Raw genomic sequence first — 16890 nt, 5'->3', positions numbered from 1 at the left:
ATTTGAGGTTTAGTCCTGTCCAAGAAGAGTGCAGTATCAGTTTCCCTTTGTTCTGTGGGTTAGGAAAGAAGGTAGGCAAATTAATGGACTGATTAAGAGCCACACTGGACCACCTTGGGCATGAAGGAGGGATTAGATCTGAAGAACACCCTGACCGCATGAAAGATGATGAAATGCAGAAGTGATGGCTAAAAGGAAAGCCATTTTCCAGGAAAGAAATTTTAAATCTGCAGTAGCAGCTGGCTCGAAAGGAGGAAGAGTGAGTTCCTCTAAGACAAAGTTAAGATCCCAGGCTGGGGTTGGAGCCCTCCTGGGCGGCCTTAAATTGTTGGCCCCTCTGAGGAACTGCTTGAGCAGTGGGTGAGAGAAAAGGGGAAGTTCTGTGCTATAATGAGCTGAAATGGCTGAGGCATGAATTTTGATGGAAAAGGACAAGCCATTATGAAGCATCTCAGTCAAGCATTGTAGAATTGGAGGTAAACTGGGCACTGCTGCGTTCATTCCTCGAGATTGGTTCCAGGCACAAAATCTTTTCCATTTTGCAGCATAAGATTTTCTAGTACTAGACCTCCTTGCCTCTAAAATGATATCCATCACTGATTTACTGAGAGATGGTAAAGGAGAGATAAGGCAATTAGCCAGGCTGCTAGGTTCAGGGTGTACAGCTGAGGATGCAGAATCTAGCTCTCATGCTGACACAACAGGGAAGGAGTCTGAGGAAGGTGCCATGGAGCCAAGAGTGACACACTGCGCAACAGTGGGTACCAGTGTTGGCAAGGCCAGTCTGGTGCAATTAAAATTGTCCTTGGCTTGTCCTGTTTGATCTTTAGTAGTACCCTGGAGAGCAGAGGCAGAGGAGGAAAGGCATAAACTGATAGGTTTATCCAGCTGAAGGATAGAACATCCACTTTCCAAGCTAGCTTGTGGAGAATCCTTGTGCAAAATTTGTCCAGTTGATAGTTCTAGGGGGAGGCAAACAGGTCTATATCTGGGATCCCCCATTTGCTTGTCAACATGTTGAAAATCCTTTGTTCCAGTTTCCACTCGTGTGGGTCCATGAGGTTTCTGCTTAGTCTGTCTGCCAGTGTATTTAGTTTTCCTGGCAGGAATTGAGCTTGTAGATTCACTTGGTAGCTCAAGGCTGTGTTCCACAATGCCATGGCTAGTCTGCAGAGGGGGTAAGAATGTGTACCCTCCCCCCTGCTTGTTTATGTACCACATGACAGTGGTGTTGTCAGTCTTTACCATTAGTTGTCCTGGAAGAATGTGGTCCTTGAAGGCTGTCCGAGCATTCTGTACAGCTAACATTTCCTTCTGATTTATGTGCACGTGCATTTCACTTGGGTTCCATTTGCCCTTAATGCAATTCCCTGCCAGGTGAGCCCCCCATGCATAGTCTGATGCATCTGTTAAGATTTGGGCGGCAGGGCGTAATATGAATGGTAGTCCCCTGTTTTGGTGGTAGGCCTCTGTCCACCAAAGGAACTCTAGGCGTAGGCAAGGTATGACAGGAATCTTTGTTTCTAGAGCCTGTGAATGTTGACACCATAGGCTTTTGAGATACCACTGTAGTTTCCTCATATGCAGCCTTGCATATGGAATTAGAAGAATGCAGGAGGCCATGAACACCAAGACTTGCTGTATTTGCCTTGCAGATAGCTAGGTTTTTGTGGCCACTTGTTTGAAGCAAGTTGTCAAATGAATCTGTTTCTCTAGCATGAGGAAAGCAATCTGGGAAGTTGTATTCAAGCATGCTCCCAGGAATATAATTTGATGACAGGGTACCAGGTGTGATTTCTTTTCGTTTATGGTGAACCCCGGACAAGTCAGTACCCTTTGAACAAAGGCCAGATGACCTAAAAGAATGTCCTTGCTTTCTGCCTGAATTAGACAATCGTCCAGGTATGGGTATATTTGAATATTTCTTTGCCTGCAAAATGCAATGACTGGAGCTAGGCAGTTTGTGAATACCCTGGGTGCAGTAGATAAGCCAAAGGGCAGTGCAAAGAACTGATAGTGCATGTAGCCTGCTTTGAAGCGTAGGTATCTTCTGCAAGACTCCCTGATAGGGATGTGCAGGTATGCTTCCTTTAAGTCTAGTGTTGCCAACCATGCATCCTTGCCTAGCATAGGAAGCAGCTGGTGAAGAGTCAGCATTCTGAATTTTGGAATCACCAGAAAGGTGTTCAGAGTAGAATGGTCCAGGACAGAATGCCATGTATTGCCTTTTCTGGGTACAAGGAAAAAGTCTCTAATAGAAACCTTGTCCCTTTTCCTCTTATGGTACCAAATGAATAGCCCCCATGTTTAAGAGAGAGAGTACTTGATTTTGGGCCTCTGCCCACTGATTTGGGGGTAGATCTGGACACCCGCTTACTGCTGGTAATGTGTGGAAGTGAAATCTATATCCTTGGAACACTACATTTAAAACCCATTTGTCCTGGGTAATGAGTTCCCAGTTTTTGGCCTGCAGACCAATCTTTCTGCCTACAGGAACATTCAGTTGGGAAGTGCTTGGAAGTTTTAAAAGCAAGTCACTGAGACAGTTTTCCACAGGGGAGATTCTTACTAGTCCCACATTTGGGATACAGAAACCTCCCACTGCCTAGTCTTGTGTGTCCCTTGGGACTGAGACAGTACAGTTGTGTACCTACCATAAATGCAGATGTTCAAGTGTATTCACTGTTGCAGTCATTACACTTGGGTTATCCTGCTGGCAGGCTATCCGCAGTCGGCCTGAATTCCAAAGTCCTGGTCCGGCATCGGTTGCTGTCGCCTCTTCCCTGACGTCAGTGCTCCAGGGGTATATAAGATGCAGCAGACGCCATTTTCTTCAGTTTTTCTTGCCCCAGATGTCAGATGCCCCCAAAAGGGTAGGCTAAAAACATTGCTTATAAATAGCATGCACTAAAATAAACAATACCTTCATCTACAAGCAAATACACCACATAGGTTGCATAGAATAGAGAAGTAAAGAAAAGTCCCAGCAAAGAAAGGGGGATGGTGGGTGGGTAACCTGGACTGCAACAGTGAATACACTCGAACATCTACATTTATGGTAGGTACACAACTGTACCATGTTCATAGTGTTTCACTGTTGCAGTCATTACACTTGGGTTGAATCCCAAAGCAGAGGTTGGGTGGCTAGGTCTACATAGAATTAGGAGTAGCTATGAGGCCCTGCAGAACTGCAGTGGCAAAGCCTGCTCTGGATTTAGAGTAAAGAGGTAAGTGATAGTGCTTGGTAAAAGTGTGCACTGAAGTCCAAGTTGCAGCCTCCAAAATATTCTTAGTTGGTACTCCTCTGCGGAAGGCTGCTGAGGTGGCTGTTGCCCTGGTCGAATGTGGCCTAATGCCCTTAGTCACTGCTTCGCCATGTTGTGCATAGCAGAAACAAATGCAGTGTCCTATCCATTTTGAAACACTCTGCTTTGAGATAGCTTTTCCTTGTGATCCTGCAGCATATGCCACTAAAAGCTGCTCAGTCTTTCTGAAAGCTTTAGTTTTGTCCAAGTAAAGGCGTAGCTGTCTGTGTATGTCCAAAGAGTGCAGAAGTCTCTCCCCCTTTATTCTGGGGATTTGGATAAAAAGTAGGCAAATGAATGGTTTGATTAAGAGCCACACTGGATACTACCTTTGGCATAAATGTTGGGTTTGTCCTTAGAGAAACCCTGTCCAGATGGAAAATGATAAAAGGTTCCACAGCCATTAATGCCTGTAACTCTGAGACTCTTCATGCTGAAGTTATTGCTAGGAGCAGAGCTGTTTTCCATGATAAGAATTTTATATCGGCTGTATTGGCTGGCTCAAAAGGAGGCAATGTGAGCTTTTCCAAGACAAAATTGAGGTCCCATGTAGGTATCGGTGCTCTCCTTGGGGGGTCTTATGTTTTTGGCCCCACTGAGGTACTGACTTAGCAGTGGATGTGAAAATATAGGTGGTTCCATATTGTAATGAGCTGAAATGGCAGAGGCATGGATCTTAATTGATGAGAAGGCTAGGCCTTTGTCCAGCATCTCAGTTAGGTGTTGTAAAATCTGAGGCATATTTGGAACAATCGAGTCAATTCCTTGTGCCTGGTTCCAAGCACAGAATCTCTTCCATTTATCTGCATAAGATTATCTGGTGCTGGGCCTCCTCCTGGCTTCCAAAATAACATCCATAACTGCTTTAAAGAGAGGTGTGTTCAGAGTGGTTATATTATTCGCCATGCAGCCAGATTTAAGGTTCTGAGTTGGCTGTGCAGGATCTGATTAGTTTGTTGGGTCAGAAGATGAGGAATTTGAGGTAAAGTCCAGGCTGGGCCTTGAGACAAGCTCTTTAGGATTGGGTACCAGTGCTGGCGTAGCCAGTCTGGGGCAACCAGTATCATTTTTGGTTTCTCTTGTCGGATCTTTAGGAGTACCTTGGGGAAGAGAGGCAGTGGAGGAAAGGCATATACTGTAAGGGTTTTCCAGCTGAATGATAGAGCATCCACCTTCCATGCTTGTTTGTAATAAGTCCTTGTGCAGAATCTCTGTTGTTGGCAGTTGTGAGGGGAGGCAAATAGATCCATGTCTGGGCATCCCCATTTCCTTGTTATCATGCTGAAGACTTGTGAATCTAGTTTCCACTTGTGAGGGTCCATGAGGTTTCTGCTTAGTTCGTCTGCCAGAGTATTTGTCTTTCCTGGAAGGAATTGTGCTTGCAGATGCACTTGATAAGTCAATGCTGTGTTCCACAAAGTCATGGCTTGCCTGCAGAGGGGGTAGGAATGTGTGCCCCCTTGCTTGTTTATGTACCACATTGACTATAGTATCATCTGTCTTTAGCAACAGTTGTCCTGGATGGAGTAGATCCTTAAAGGCTGTCAGGGCATTTTGTACAGCTAGCATCTCTTTTTGATTGATATAAAGATGCATTTGGCTTGCGGTTCACATGCCCTGAATACATTTTCCTGCCATGTGTGCCCCCCCAGGCATAATCCGATGCATCTGCTGTTAGTGTCTGCCTGGCTGTGGGTAAAGTGAATGGCTGTCCCTTGATGTGGTGACAGGCCAGTGCCCACCATCGAAACTCCTGTTGCAGGCAGGGAATGAGGGTAATTAATGTTAATGTTTCCAGGCTGTGGCAATGTTGAGTCCAAACACTTTTTAGATACCATTGTAGCTTCCTCATATGCAGTCTTGCATATGGAATTAGCAGAATGCAGGATGCCATGAAGCCCAAAGCCTGCAGAATTTTTCTTGCAGGTAACTGGGTTTTTGTTGCCATCTTTTCGAAGTAATATGTTAGTAGCCTTTGTTTGTCTGGCGTGAGATAAGCCATCTGGGCAGTTGTATTTAAGCTTGCACCCAGGAATATTATCTCTTGAGAGGGTACTAGTTTTGATTTATTTTCGTTTACTGTGTACCCTAGGCAAACTAGTAATCTTTTTACAAACGCCAGATGCTTTAGTAGAATGCCCTTGCTCTCTGCTTGAATAAGGCAGTCATCCAAGTAGGGATATATTTGAATTCCTCTTTGTCTGCAAAATGCAATTACTGGTGCCAGGCATTTTGTGAAGACCCTGGGCGCAGTAGATAAGCCAAAGGGCAGTGCAGAGAATTGGTAGTGCATTGAGACAGCTATGAATCTGAGGTATCTTCTGCAAGACTATCTGACTGGGACATGCAGGTATGCCTTTTTGAGGTCCAAAGTTACGAGCTAAGCCTTCTTTGCCCAGCATGGGCAGAAGTTGCTGCAGTGTCAACATTTTGAATTTTGGAATGTCCAGAAAAGTATTTAGAGTAGACAGGTCCAGTATTGGTCTCCATGCTTTGTCCTTTCTGGGTATCAAGAAAAGCCTTGAGTAAAATCCTTGTCCCTGCTCTTGCTGTGGTACTCGCTGAACAGCCATGTCCATGAGAGATGAAATTTGCTTTTGTGCCTCTGCCCGTTGATTGTGTAGCAGGTCTGGCATACCTTTTGCCTTTGGAAGGGTGTGAAAGTGGAACCTGTAGCCCTGAGAAACAATATTCAGTACCCATTTGTCCTGGGTGATCATGTGCCAATTTTGTGAAAAAAGTGCTAACTTTCCCCCTAAGGGTGCTGCCAAAAGATAAGTGCTTGGCACTGGCAGTGGGAAGTCATTGGGACTGTTTCCTATATGGTTGTGATTTGTCTTCTCCGCTTTTGGAGGTAGAAGCACCCCATTGTTTAGACCTGTATGAGCCTTGGGGCTGAGATCTGCCTCTTGGGAGTCTGTATCTGCCTCTGTGGCCTGTCTGACACTGGAAAGGTCCAATTCTTAGAAGGCCAGTTCCTGCTAAATCTGGGTGGCTGAATCTGTAAGAAATCCTTTACTGTCTGCATAGATTTTGCTTTATCCTCCACATAGATTTTGCTTTATCCTCCATTTTCTTTAACACCTCTTCTGCCTTAACACCAGACAAAGTATCATGCTGTAATGGAGCATCCAATAATTTTGCATTAACATGATCAGGCAGATTCTGTTCCTTTAACCAAGCATGCCTTCGAATGACAGAGCCTGTAACAGCGGCCCTGCAAGAGGCCTCTAGTGAATCAAAACCACATTGCAAAATATGCTTTCAGACTTGTTCAGCTGCATGCAATAAATCCTGCATTTCCTTGTTTTCAGGACATTCAGAGTTTGTCAGCATTTTCTGTTTGAGCAGAGACTTTAGGTACTGCTGATATTTAAGCATATGAAACTGGCAGTTTAAAGCCCTTACAGCCAAAGTAGTAGAGGTGTAAACTTTTTTCCCCCATTTGTCCAGTACTCTAGAATCCCTATCTGAGGGGACAGGGTTTTTAGCAGAAAAAGCCTTGACCCCTTTTGGTCCCTGAGATATAGTTTCTGGGTCAGCAGCAAGGTTTTTTTTATAGAAATTTATGTGAATCTGGAACTCTGTAGTACCTATCTGGCTTAACTGGTGCAGGGGTAAAGAGTCAGGAGACAGACTGGACTCTGAAAATACATCTACAATGTCTAGTACAGGTGGAATAGCAAGAGGTCTGTGTTGAGGCAATAAAAGAAAATCTCTGAGCCTTTTCTTAGATTCTGAATAATCTTGGCTCTCCCAGTGGAAATGCTCCTCATGGTGTGCAGGGTTTCCCCAAAAGAATAGTCCTCAGGAGGGGAGGCTGAAGGGATAGATTCTTCAGCATCAGAGTCCTCATAGGGAGGAAGAGAGTATCCCTGTTCTGAAGAGGAGTCAGATGAAATGGAAACCTGATCAGAGGAATCATAGTCAGTGTCTTGCCCAGGCCTTTTATCAGGAGGGGGATGGGAACCCCTGATCAAAGTAATTAGGTCCTCGGCCATTTTAAGCATCTGTTTCTTAGGCATGGAAGTCTGTCCAGGAGAATGCTGTACTTGTTTCTTTGTCTTTAAAGCTGTTTTAGTCTTTGTCTTGGATGCTGAAGTTAGCTTGACATAAAGCTGTGTAGGTCTGAAAACCCCTCAGAAGCAGATGCCTGCTCAGCGGCTCCGGACCCATCTGCGGGATTAGTTTCCGAAGGCCCAATACCTTAAGTATCCAGAGGCCTAGTTGTCTCCACGTGGGAGTCGGAGGCGGCCTGTGGCTCTGAGGTAGCGGGTGTCAGAGGCTGCGAAAGCGCCTCACTGAGAACCGGCGACTGGCCTACAAGTGGCTTTGTCTGTTTTGGATCTCGGATGCCTGTCCATTTCTTTTTCCTTGTGCTTTTTATGAACTCCGGTCGTCGGCTGTTCCGACGGCATTATATACTTAAACCTTCAGCCAAAGTAATGAAATGCAAAATCGTACACACGCTTAATAGTGCGTTGGTTAACTCTAGCACAAAACCGACAACTAGCAACATCGTGGTCAGGGCCTAGGCAAGGAATACAGTAAGAATGAAAATCCTTATGAGGTATTTGCTTCCCACAAGAAATACAATTGTTAACTTTTTCTGACATCAGACTGGAGCAAGAAAAAAGTTTCCCCAATAGGGTACTTGGCTTTATTGAAGACTTCGGATCTGAAATTCAATTTTGAAAATCTCAGGAGTCGGCCGACCGGCACTTGCGAACTGCTTTTGCTTCGGGAACCGCGCGGCAAGAAAGACTGAATAAAATGGCGTCAGCTGCATCTTATATACCCCTGGCGCACTGACGTCAGGGAAGAAGCGACAGCAACCGATGCCGGACCAGGACTTTGGAATTCAGGCTGACTGCGGGTAGCCTGCCAGCAGGATAACCCAAGTGTAATGACTGCAACAGTGAAACACGATGAACATCTGGGGTTTCTGCTATGTCTAGGTTTGGCTTGAAAAGACCTGGAAGGGGCTGGAAAGGACCAATTTTTAGAGGACCAGTGCCTACTAAATTTAAGAGGCTGAACTTGTAAGAAATCTTAACAGTTTGCATAGATTTAGCTTTATCTTCCATCTTTTTAAGAACTTCCTCAGCCTTGTTGCCAAACAGGCAGTCCTGATTTAAGGGAGCATCCAACAACTTAGCTTTAACATGATCATGCAAAGAATGCTCCTCAAGCCAAGCATGCCTTCTAAGCACAGACCCAGTTATAGCAGCCCAGCAAGAGGCCTCTAATGAATCAAATCCTCATTGCAAAGTATGTTTTCCAACCTGTTCTGCAGAATGCATTAAATCCTGTAATTCTTTATTTTCAGCACAGTCAGGAATCAACATCATTTTCTGTTTAAGCAATCCAATAACATGTTGTTGATACTTTAACATATGAAACTGGCGGTTTAAAGCCCTAATGGCTAAGGTTGCAGAAGGGTAAACTTTCTAAACCCATCTATCCAGTGTCCTGGAATCTGTATCAGAGGGGGTAGGATTTTTAGCAGTAGAAGCCTTAATGCCCTTGGGTCCCTGTGAAATAAGTCTCTAGATCCGCAATAGGATTTTTAAAAAGGAACTTGTGAGAATCAGGAACCCTTTAATATCTGTCAGGTTTTCTGGGAGCAAGAGGCAAACAATCAGGGGCCAAACTAGATTCTGAAAAGGCATCATCAACAATGTCTAGTACAGGAGGTATAGCTAAAGGCCTATGCTGAGGCAGGAGTAAGAAATCCCTAAGCCTCTTTTTTGAATCAGAAAAATCCTGGCTTTCCCAGTGGAAATGCTCCCTTAGAGTATTTAAGGTTTCACCAAAAGAAAAATCCTCTGGAGGGGAAGAAGAGGGAATAGAGTCCTCTGCATCAGAATCCTCATAAGTAGATAAGGACAAATCCAGATAATCAAAAAAATCAGAATCCTGGTCAGAAGATTTATAAACAACTTCAGTCCTAGGTCTCTTGGGGGGGGGGGGGAGTTGGCTTCCCCTGATTAGAGTTATAAGATAGCCATTCTTTTCATTTGTTTTTTAGGCATAGAAGCCTGAGCATGCAGCCTGGGCGTCGGTTTCTCAGGCATGGTTCGAGATTTTGGCCTAAATGAAGAAGGAGTCGGTTTAATATGCAATACACCCTCAGAAGCCGGTGCCTGCACAGCGGCTCCGGACCCATCCAAGGTAGAGATATCCGCAGGTTCCACAACTGAAGCATCTCGCGGCATACTGGACTCCAAATGGGTCTCAGTAAAGGCCTGTGAGTCAGAAGTAGCGGGTATCAGGGGCTGCGAAAGCGCCTCACTGAGAACTGGCGACTGGCTTAGGAGAAGTGTCGTCGGCAGCTTTGGACCTCTGCGGCCTGTCTCTGTCTTTATCTTTGCGTTTTTTTGGAATCCCGGTAGTATGATGGCTACCCGACGACATTTCTGGACAATTAAACCGAGAACCGAAATATTTAGAAGCGAAAACATACAGACGACGGATAGTGAGCTGACTATATAAAGCACAAAACCGACAGCAAGGTACGTCATGGTCAGGGCCTAGGCAAGGAATACAGTACAAATGAAAATCTTTGTGAGGTATTTGCTTTCCACAAGTAATGCAATTATTAACTTTTATTGACATCGGTAAAGAGCAATAAAAAGTTTCCCCAACGGGGTACTTCGCTTTAGTTGAAGACTTCGGTTCTGAAACTCGAAAACGAAAAGTTCAGGGGTCGGCCAACTGGCACTTGCGAACTGCTTCTGCTTCGGGCACCGTACGGCAAGAAAGACTGAAGTAATGGTGTCGGCTGCATGTTTTATACCCCTGACAACCTGACGTCATGAAAGAAGGGACAGCAACTGACGCAGGACCCAAGACTTTGTTAATCAGGCCGACTGAGGGCTACTGCAAGCAGATAATCCAAATGTAATGTCTGCAACAGTGAAACATGAAGAATATCCATACAATACTTCCTGCACAGATTGCCTTTAACTGAATACTTAGCCTACAAACCGTGTAACCATTTTCAATCAGCCTTTAACACAATGCAACACACATTAACAAAGATAAAATGAATGCTCTGTTCTACAGAAGATACTGATTTAACAACTTGCACAAAGCAAAGATACAAGAAAAAGATAAAGACTAGGAATAAAAGTTTCAGAACTGCACTTCATAAGTGCTAGACTGAACACAGACTTTTTACACCGCCAATTTTTCACCTTACATTTAATTTTCACTTATATCCATACCCTTTCATCTAAGCAACTTGTTTAATCTCAAAATATCTAAACATGTAAGCTAAAACACATTTAGTGAACCACCTTTCTTTTAAAATTTCATACACAGCAAATACTCCTGCAACCTAACCTCCCCTCCCCAAGAAAAAATCTCTTACTTAAAGGAGTACCGCACCCACAGACTCAAAAAAACATGTTTAAAACATCATGGCATGATGTTTCCTACACTTTAACAGCACTCTGGAATTATTTACAGGATTTAAAATATTTTTATATGTAATTCCAGACTCTGACCACCTGGAGGCTGGCATATTGACGTGGTTTGGATAAACCAGGTTGCCATCCAGTATCCCAGAAATCATTGTTTGGCTCAAAAATGTTACATCATGCAGGCCTCCGTTTGCCTAAAGTTCCTGTCATTTCAAAGATGTTGCATGCCTACAAAGTACTGAGTAAAATAGAACAGTGTAAGTAACATTCCCTGCTGCTGGATGATTACTTAAAACAGAAACAGAGCAAATGCCACAAAACACACTCAAAGTGCTGTTTACTGCTGCCTTTTTTTCTAATTTAGTTTAAATGGTACTAATTTGTGAGACAATGAATTCCAGTCCATTTACTTCTCCCCTCCCCCATAACACTTAGCTTCCCTAGCTGTCAAAGTCCTGAGGATAATTTAACCTGGTAATTCCATTGTTTGGCAGATCTCAGCAGGGTGCCTGACTCATGTAATTTAATCTTTGCTCTAGCATTTCCTTTGTTAGAGGAGACATATTTTTGCTGCACTACAGCCATGGCCTTACTTGACTGCAATCACATCCAGTAAGGCCTTGCACCAAGGAGCTGAAGAATAAAACATTTATACTATTAACTAGTTTAGATCTTTATTAATTTAAGTTTTAAGGTATCACTTCATGCTTCCACATTGTTAAAAATTGAGATTTACATATGCAAAGTGTGTTGGTATGCAATGTTTGACTTCATATGTTTTTACTCCACTGGTTGGTTTGCAAAAAAAAAAATTTTGCAGTATCCCTGGATTTGTCTTTGTACATACAAACCACATTGCTATATTTTCCCCTTCCTTTCTCTTGTGTCCAGAAGTCACTTATAACAAAGTAAAATTTTTATTGATTTTTTTTTTAAATAAAGGACCATCAAGGTTAACTTACCTTGAATCAGATAATGGATGCTGCTGCAAAGAATCACTGTTGAAATATCTGTGCATGGACAAAATCCCTTACTAAATCTATTTGCCAGCCTCCAGTTCAATTGGTGCTATGGCTTTAATATACTGGTGTGTTTGCTCATGCCTTCCAAATATCTCCACCATTACATCCAGTTTTGCAGTGTAGTAACCACCCAACATGCCCATACACCTTTAGCCATCAATATGCAGCTACTCCTGTTCATGTGAGTATGTGAATTCATTTTCAGACTTAAGGTGTGGAAGCTGCACTGAATAATTCTAGGTGCATGTTCAGGTTTCACATGGTGCTTGCTGAGAGCTACTCTCATGTTAATCCACTATGAATATGCTGCACTGCCACCTCTGATACCAGGGTAATGTTTTAATCTTTCTATTCCCACACTGCACACTAGCAGTATCTGGTACAAATACAACAGAGAAGTATGTAAGCCATGCACCACCTAAGCATCATTTGCCGTGCAGAATGCAAATTTCTGTTTCCAAACATTGGTGTTACTACACTACTACTGAATAAAATAAACATCACTCAGGTTGGGGAAAGGACAAGGGATCCATGACAACACAGAATGGGTGGGTCTTATTATTTTAGTTAGAATCAGATGACGGCTGTGGTGATGTCACGCTGGGGGAGGGAACGGATTAAAAAAAAAAAAAAAAGTACCTGCACTGCCTGGCCTCGATGATGTCAGTAATTGGGTGACTCCAGCAAGCTTTATTCAAACGTGAGAGAATCATTTTGTAAGTGAAACCATCACAGTATGAGAAGGTAGGCTTCTGTTACAGAAGTAAGGGGAATTAAAAAAATTGTAAATGCTTTATTGTTGTTGCTTTACAGAGGACAATGTAAATAGGGAGGAAAAAGGCCGTGAAGTTGAGGAATACATTAGAGAAACCTGTTGTACTCCTTTAAATATAGGAACTCTACAAACATCCAGTTGTAGAGAAAAGGGAAAACACCACACATGTATTACTAGCAATTCCAGTTTCATCAACCTACAAGTGGTTCCCTCAAACTCAAAAGCCTGATAACTGTAGCTCCAAAAGATGACCAGTAGTTGAAGGTCATACTGAGTTTGTCAAGTAGCAAGCGCACACAGAATGTACTTTTGAAAAAGGCTTAACCCACAGCTCTATCTTAGTAAACTGCAGGGTCAAAGAAACAGTTCATTAAACCTTAGGTAACAATTTAATGCAGTCAAACAGCAGCCGTTTTGGCACTCAATTTAAAAAGCTCTGAACCACATTTTTTTTCTTTTTGAAGAAAACAAAATGATGGAAGCATTTTCTGGAAGACTGATCTGTTCAGATGCAGTCTAACCTGTCCATGTATATTCATGCAATCTAGTATGCAGTCACTTTGCTTAAATTGGGGGGGCAAACACTAACTTCTTTAAACAGGTTTTAGCAGGTACCTTAGAAAAGAATGAATAAAAAGTACAGTTTTGTACCTACCATAAATGTAGATGTCCGATAGATATGCAACTGCAGTCATAACATATGGGTTGTCCTGCCTCAGGCAGCCCTCGGTCGGCCGGATTCCAAAGTCTGGGTCCGACGTCGGCTGATGTCGCATTTCTCTCCGACGTCAGAGCGGCTGGAGTACATAAGCATCAGCCGACGCCATTTTCTTCAGTGTTTCTTGCCCCAGATGCCAGGTGCCCTCCAAGGAAGGCTGTAATCAAATTGGAAGACAAAAACAGGATTCCAGACAAATAAATGAGCAATAAACAGATACACCATAACAGATATCCCCAGCTAAGAGAAACAGGGATAGGAGTGGACCCTAGGCATAGAGGGGTATGGAGAGAGGGAAAATCCGACTGCAGTTGCATATCTATCGGACATCTACATTTATGGTAGGTACAAAACTGTACTATGTCCTTCAAGAATGCAACTGCAGTCATAACATATGGGTAGAATACCATAGCTTAGCTGGGGAGGAGGAATGCTCTAGGAAAAAGATGGTGTGGCAATCAAACCCTGCAGGACTGCCAAGCAAAGCCTGCTCTGGATCTGGAGTATAGAGGAGATTGTAGTGTTTGGAGAATGTATGCACGGAGCTCCATGTAGCAGCTTCTAGAATGTCCTTAGTAGGCACCCCTCTTAAGAATGCTGTAGAGGTGGCTGTAGCTCTGGTGGAATGTGGTCTGACATTGGCTGGAACAGTCTTTCCATGAAAGGAATAACAGAATCTGATGCAATGTCCAATCCATTTTGAAATAGTCTGTTTTGAAATTGCTTTTCCTTGGACTGCAGGGGCGTAAGCTACAAAAAGTTGTTCAGACTTCCTACTGGTCTTGGTACTGTCCAGGTAGTATCGAAGTTGTCTGTGAATGTCCAAGGTATGTAACAGTCTTTCCCTCTTATTCTCAGGATTGGGGAAGAAAGCAGGCAGATGAATAGCTTGATTTAAAGAAACCCTAGATACCACACCTTTGGCATAAAAGTAGGGTTGGTCCTTAATGAAACCCTGTCTCTGTGGAAAATTATGAACGGTGGTATTGCCATTAGGGCCTGTAGTTCCGAAACCCTTCTTGCTGAGGTAATTGCCAACAGGAAAGCTGTCTTCCATGAGAGAAATTGCAAGTCAACTGAAGCTGCTGGCTCAAATGGAGGTAGAGTCAGTTTTTCTAGGACAAAATTGAGGTCCCAGGCTGGCACTGGAGCCTTTCCTGGTGGCTTAATGTTCTTGATTCCCCTGAGGAATTGTCTTAGCAAAGGATGTGAAAAGACAGGCGGATCAGTGTTATATCTAGCTGAAATAGCTGATGCATGTATCTTTATGGAAGAATATGAAAGTCCATTCTTTAGCATATCTGCCAAATATTCCAGGATGAGTGGGATGTTCAATAATGATGCATCATGTCCCTTGCTGGTATTCCAAATGCTGAATCTCTTCCATTTTGCTAAGTAAACCTTTCTGGTGGATGGTCTTCGAGCCTCTGTTAGTATCCGCTGAACTTCCTTGGAGAGAGACAGGTTGAGGTTATTCATGGGATCTCCCAGGCTGTTAGCTGCAGTGTCTGAAGGTTTGGATGCACTGTTTTGAAGTTGTGTTGAGTCAAAAGTAGAGGCCATTGGGGAAGGGCCCACTTCTTGGTGTGACATATGCTCCGTAGTAGTGGATACCAGTGTTGTCTTGGCCAGTCCGGAGCTATTAGGATCCCCTTGGGTCTCTCTGCTTTGATCTTTAGTAATACTGAGGTCATCAGTGGCAGAGGTGGGAATGCATAGATTTTTAGGAAGTTCCAGTTGAATGAGAGAGCATCTATTTTCCAAGCTTGTGGATGGTATGTCCTTGAGCAGAATATTGAGGTGAGAGGCAAATAGGTCTACTTCTGGCCTGCCCCATGTCGAAGTGAGCTGTGTGAAGATCTTCGGATGTAACCTCCACTCGTGTGGATCTGTGAAATTCCTGCTTAGGCTGTCCGCCAGCACATTGTCTTTGTCTGGAACAAACTGGGATTGTAACTGAATGTTTAGGCTCAGTGATTTTTCCCAAAGATGCATTGTCAGTCTGCAAAGGGGGTAAGAATGTGTGCCCCCTTGCTTGTTTATATACCACATCACAGTGGTGTTGTCTGTCCGTATCAGTAAATGGCCTTGCTGAAGTTTGTGTTGAAAGGCCTCGATGGCATGCATTACTGCCAGCATTTCCTTTTGGTTTATATGCAGATGCGTTTCCTTTGGAGACCACTGTCCTTGTATACACCTGCCTTCCATGTGCACCCCTCATCCAAGGTCTGAGGCGTCTGTGGTCATGGTCTGTGTTATCTGTGGTTTTTTGAATGACATACCTGTGTTTGCCTGGCTTACCGAGGCCCACCATAGGAATTCCTTTTGTAGGCATGGAATGAGCGGTATGGTTGTCTCTAAGTTGTTGCTGTGCTGAGACCATAGGCTTTTTAGGTACCATTGAAGCTTTCTCATGTGTAGTCTTGCTAATGGAACCAGGAGAATGCAGGATGCCATGTAACCCAGGGCCTGTAGGAATTCTCCTTGCAGTCATCTGGGTAAGTTTTGCCAAACCTTTGAAATAATGAGTTAACTTCTCTTGCTTGTCTTCTGTTAGGTAAGCCATTTGAGAGGCTGTGTCTAATTTGGCTCCTAAGAAGATTATTTGCTGGGATGGCTGAAATCTTGACTTTTGGAAGTTGACTGTGTATCCCAGAGCTTGAAGTAATCGTATGACATAGTCCAAGTTTTTTGTCAACATCAATTTGTCGTCCGCTTGTATGAGGCAGTCGTCCAGGTACGGGTAAATTTGGATCCCCTGGAGCCTGCAATGAGCAATTACTGAAGCCAGGCATTTTGTGAATACTCTGGGCACAGTAGATAAGCCAAATGGCAATGCTGAGAATTGATAATGCTCTGGCCCTGCAAGAAATCTGAGGTATCTTCTGCAGCTGTGTCTGATAGGGACATGCAGGTATGCCTCCTTGAGGTCCAGAGTAATCAGCCAAGACCCTTGCCCAGCATGGGAAGGAGTTGCTGTAGAGTCAGCATTTTGAACTTTGGTACTATGAGAAAGGTGTTTAATGCGGATAAATCCAGTATTGGTCTCCACTGAGATTCTTTTCTTGGAACAAGGAACAGTCTTGAGTAAAACCCCTGGCCTTGTTCTTGTTGTGGAACTCTTTCTATTGCTTTCATCCAAGTCAGCAGAGAGATTTGCTTGATAGCCTCTGCCCTCTGGTTTTGTGGTAGGTTTGGCATGCCTTGTTTTCTTGGTAAGGTATGAAAATGGAACCTGTAACCTCGGTCTATAATGTCCAAAATCCATTTGTCCTTTGTCAATCTGTGCCAATTGTCTGTAAACAGAGATAATTTCCCGCCCAAGGGAGCTTCTATTTGTTCCCTGGTAGGCGGCAGTAGAGGAAAGTCATTGAGATTGTGGCTGTGGGGCAGGTGAAACCCCTGTGTCACTTCTTTGGTTTGCTGGCTGCCATTGTCGTCCCCTGTAAGGACCTCTGTATTGTCCTCTTCCTCGGCCACGTCTGTTTTTACCCCTTTGAAATTTTTCAGGATTAGGAAAGGACCAGTTTTTTGAAGGCCAATTCCTACTGAATCTGGGGGGTTGAACCTGGAGGAAATCTTTCACCGTCTGAACTGATTTTGCTTTTTCCTCGATGGACTTTTAAACACATCCTTAGCATTA

At 43.7% G+C, this 16890-nt stretch overlaps 1 protein-coding gene across 1 annotated transcript in view; it reads right to left on the bottom strand.

Moving 5' to 3' along the window:
• PTCD3 (pentatricopeptide repeat domain 3) overlaps nt 1–16890 on the bottom strand; it is a 1733015-nt gene that overhangs the window by 1277808 nt on the left and 438317 nt on the right. The gene's annotated exons all lie outside the window — the stretch shown is intronic.

This window comes from Protopterus annectens, chromosome 2.part1 (genome assembly GCF_019279795.1).
Source record: "Protopterus annectens isolate FY-2018-M chromosome 2.part1, PAN1.0, whole genome shotgun sequence".
NCBI lineage: Eukaryota > Metazoa > Chordata > Ceratodontiformes > Protopteridae > Protopterus > Protopterus annectens.
The sequence above is the reverse complement of the archived record's forward strand: the minus strand, read 5'-3'. Positions and strand labels throughout refer to the sequence as shown.